Source organism: Solanum dulcamara, chromosome 2, assembly GCF_947179165.1.
Source record: "Solanum dulcamara chromosome 2, daSolDulc1.2, whole genome shotgun sequence".
In the NCBI taxonomy this organism is placed as follows: Eukaryota; Viridiplantae; Streptophyta; class Magnoliopsida; order Solanales; family Solanaceae; genus Solanum; species Solanum dulcamara.
The window spans coordinates 30,859,408-30,864,206 of record NC_077238.1 but is presented as its reverse complement, the minus strand read 5'-3'; the positions used below and the strand labels follow the sequence as shown (position 1 = coordinate 30,864,206).

At 41.3% G+C, this 4,799-nt stretch overlaps 1 pseudogene; it reads left to right on the top strand.

The window, feature by feature from the left end:
• Positions 1-4,366: 4,366 nt before the first annotated feature.
• Positions 4,367-4,486, top strand: LOC129881214 (5S ribosomal RNA; annotated as a pseudogene).
• The last annotated feature ends 313 nt before the right edge of the window (positions 4,487-4,799 follow it).

Genomic DNA, 4,799 nt, shown 5'->3' with positions numbered 1-4,799 from the left:
CCACGGATGTATAGAAATTGTTTTATCCATTCAGGGGTACGGCGGGGGCCCTGTCCCGCCATATGTTGTCATTTATATGTTTAGAGGTCTGCAGACATGTATATGTGGGTTGTGTATGTCAGTTTGATTAAGCTGGGTCTACATGATATATGATATATATTATTATGTTATGGCAGCCTTGTCGGCTTGCGTGCCCTGTCATGTTGTGATACAAACGAAAAGGGCTACAGTTTATGAAAATGTTATCGCCAGTGGGGCTCTGTTACATGATATTGTCTTATTTACGATTCAATGTGACCTCATCTAATAGATATATGTACGGGGGGTCCAGGTCGGACCCCAGTCGTGGCCTACGGGGTTGGGTCGTGACATACGTCCTTCATGAAAGTTATATACATGTTTCTTAGGGTGGCATACAATTTTGAATAACCCCTACATCAACTACACAGCCAACAGCAGCAGAGATATGATTTGGGGGTGTAAGGGGTATAGGGAGTAATAAGTCAATACCTGCATTCCTTGTTACATTACTCCCTTGAGTAATACCTTGTTGTTGAATTATGGTGTTTTCCTGCATTTTTGCTGAATTCTTCAAAGTGGAATTCCTTTGGTTACTTGGTTCTCCTGCATCTTGGTTATTGGTTTGATCCTGGGTAACAAGATCAACGTAATTATTGGAAGTATAAATAGGAGTAGAGGGCTTACCTGGACCTGTGATGTTTTGCTGAGGTTTATCAACTCCCCTATTCTGCTGTGGTTGAATAGAGCTGATCACATTTGTTTGTTGGGGCTTGTTTTGTCCCTTAGACTGTTTCTTCCTTTGAACTTTCCATAATAGTTCTTTTGCATTATCAAGTGTTTGTTGTGGCTGAGCAGGAGCATCCTTTACAGATGTATTGATATGTGTGTCATCATGATCCTTGGTTATCATGCCCTCCTTATTTTTGTTCATTTTTGCCGTTTCCTCTTCTTTTTTTTGTTCTTCATCCCTTCTTTGAATATTACAAGCATGTATCAAGTGATCTTGATGTTTGCAATACATGCAGTAATCAGGTACATTTTCATATAAAATAGCTTGCCACCTCCCTAGAGTTTTATCAGTTTTGTCATATCCCAGCCAAATATGAGGAGGTCTTTTATTGGTGAGGTTCACTTGAAGTCTCACCTTGGCTATGCTTCCCCTTTTTTTTCGTATGGAGGCAGTGTCTAGATAAAGTACCTTCCCTACAGAGGCTAGCAAGGCAGTGGTAAACTCCATGTTATAACAATGCCAAGGTAGTTCTAGTAAGGCTACCCAGATTGGCACTATTGGGGTTTCTTCATCAGGTTTAAAAGTAGGTGTCCATGTCTGGATCCTCATGAGTTGGCCCTCTATTGTCATTCTCTATTTGGTTCAGACAGTATTGTAATCCAACTCATTGTCCAAGTCAATGTAGACATGTCTAGCATTGAAATGAGCAAGTTTTACACCTCCTAAGAGCTGAGTTTGAATGATAAAGCTCCTTCTTATCAACTCTATCGTTGGCATGGTGTGGGTAAATTTGCCAACCAAGGTGTATTTGCATCTTTGAGCTAGTTTGTGCATGAAGTCTTCTTTTTCAAAAAACACAACAGGCAGGCCATCTTTGGTTGTGTATTCAGGGGTGGCTAATTCAATAGGAGCCTCATTCTTTGCTTGATTATTTCTGAGTTTGGCAGCAAAGGTCTGAACTACAGTGTAAGGGGCAGGATGAGGGACCTGGTCCTTTAAGTTGGGAAAAATATTTTTCTGGGGGTTTTGGTTAGTGGAATTTGGTTGAGGTTGGGTATTGATTGATTTAGTTCCAACATGTCTAGGACCAATATTAGCATAGCTGCTGGGCACCTTAGGTTGACTAGTTTGAACCTGGATGTTAAAATTACTAGACACCTTAGGGAAGCTATTGTGGGTGGTGGTAGACTGTTGAGTGTGTAGCTGGTTGCTAGTTTGAGGAATAGAATTGTTAGGCATTTTGGTAGGAATTTCAGGGCTGCTTTTAGAATTGATTTTGGTATGATCAGTGCCCTGCAAGGAGTTACCTACAGCATTACTAGGGATTATATTTGCATGAGGTTGCAAAAGAACTCCACTGGATTTCAAATTGGCAGTCTTAGAGTATATCAAGTTGGAAGGATTGGTCTTACCTTGAAGGTCTGCAACATTAGCACTGTTATGTGCATATTATCCTTTAGTTGATTGAATTGATCATATTGTTGATATTGGTCTTGAACCAATAAGTGTTCTTCAGCTTGATTATCAGTGAAAATGTGTATATCACCTTGACGAGTGTCTCGACGAATTTTTGAATTTGAATTTGTTGTTGATGATTCGAGACACCTCTTGTGGATGGGAAGTTGCACATTGCCCTTACGGACATTTTGGATTTGATCTTGTGACAAATGGTTCGTCGGAGCTCCGGCGCCGGCACTCTAATAGTGACCTTATTGATTTGGCAAATTCGAGCTAATTTTAGAGGATTTGATTCCTTCTCTAGTGTTTGTGAGTTGCTGAAACTTGTTTTCATTAGGATGTAGTCCAATAACTTGAACATTATCCAAATTCAAAACTTGAAATTTCTTTTCCAAAAACTCGACTGTGGCACCTCCAGTAGCACTAAATTTGAAATTCGAATTGCTGGGCATATATTCGAGAGAGTTCACCTGGTGGGGTGTATTTGTATCATTGAAACGCCCCATTTTGCATTAGTTTCCACCTGAAAATATCGCCTGAGCTCCGGCAACCTCGCTGGTACCATCGTCCCCAGGGGGTCCGCTATCTCGAATGTCGCCAGAGCCCCTTCGAATATGAAGGCGCAACTCTGGCGACTCTACGATGTTTCTCTCAGGAGTCGCCTGATCAGTGCTCTCAAATAGTGCGGTGGTTTGATCCAATTTTTGGATTGTATGTAGTCCAAACGATAAGGAATCATCTACCACAGCTCTTGATACTAGAATCAAACCATATTTCTGAAAATTGATGATCTTGTGTGCAATTCTCAACCCCTCTTCAGAGACAGTGATTGCATCAGTATTTTGTTGACCGATCGATTATTGTTGATTCAATACAGCTTCACTTGAAATTGCTACTGTGTTTTCAGTGTTATTTTGCAGATTTAGAGTGTCATTAGCTGGATGAAGGGGTGATGTTTGATGATCTATATTCGGTGGCCAAGGGAGCTTCACCAGCGGCGGTGAAGCCATTCAGAACTGACCGGAGATGATGAACAATATGAGAGAGAGAGAGAGGAGATGACCATTAGAGAGGACCGTTGAGTTACGTTAAAGAAATGGGGCATACCAGTGCGTCATCAGTTTGTGATCAGCTAATCCTTCTTGTGTTGCTCAAGCCCCTTTTATAATTCCCTTAACGTAACTTATAATACTCTAGGTATATAGTCTCATATTGTTCCTCCACCGCCAGTTCGGACCCTTCCACCTCGCACAATCATATCAGCATTAACGCACTGAATTCCACCCAAATTTCAAACTTAAGCATGCTTGAGCGAGAGTAATACGGGGATGGGTAACTCCCTGGGAAGTCTTCATGTCGCGTTACATTGCAATCATTGCAATAATGTGCGAGGCACTCGACTTAGCCCAAGATTACCTTAGCGTTGTCTCTCTAGGTCTCATGTATTACCTTATCATTTTCCCCTTCATCCTATAATCAGTATCGGGGTAGACCTTTGGTCCAACCGTGACCACGCCTTACCTTGCCCGTGGTACTAATTTCATCCTAACAACTTGGCTTATCCTATCTTCATAGCTTTTGGTGGGGTATCCAAAATATCATAATTGTCTTGTCATTATTAAGATCCTATTCCTTTTATCATGTAGTTCTCACTTAGCCTGACGCTTATATATATATATCCGTCGGGTGTACAATTGTTCTGATGCAACTTGTAGGAGATAGATGTAGTCCTTCCATTTCCTGGTTCATTCTACTATACACATCAAACTCACATTTGGAGCTTGCTTGTCCCAAGAATAGGTGCATAATGACGTTGATCATTTAGGAATCCTTAGCCTCATATAGTCCCTCTCGACTCTTTTAAGAACTCTAACTGGCACTCTATCTTTGTGTTTTGCTTTTCAATCCTTAGAGTTGGCTGCCAAGTGGTGTCGAAATTCCCTTGCCCACTGGCCCATATGGACATTTTGTGGTTTGCCTATCATTAACCGGTACTATGTTGAAGAACTATGGCATTCAAGTGCGCCATTACTTAGTAATTAGCTAATCCTGCTGGTTTCCCTTAAGCCCTTTTTACAATTCCCTCAACATAACTTATAGTACCCTAGGTACATAATCCCATGTCGTTTCTCCATCGCTAGTTCAGATCCTTCCATCTCGCGCGATCATACTAGCACTAATGCACTAAATTCCATTAGAATTTTGAAGTTAAGCGTGCTTGAGCGAGAGTAATATTGGGATGGGTAACCTCCCTGGGAAGTCTTTGTGTCGCATTTCATATAATCCTTGCAATAATGTGTGGGGCACTCAACTTAGCCCAAGATTTACCTTAGCGTGGTCTCGCTAGTCCTCATGTTTCGCCTTTCCCTTTCCTTTATTATGTTGCAACCGATATAGGGGTAGATATTTAGGTCCACTATGACCACATCCCTAGTCCCCTACTATATTAACCCTTTTTATATGCACCCATTCATTAGGGTTGTCTACTGAGTAGCGCTAAAGTTCGTTCATATAGTGACCTTTATAGCTGCTTTGAGTTATGTCTGTCATTAGCCGGCATAATCTAGAAGAAGTTTGGCATATGATCTCC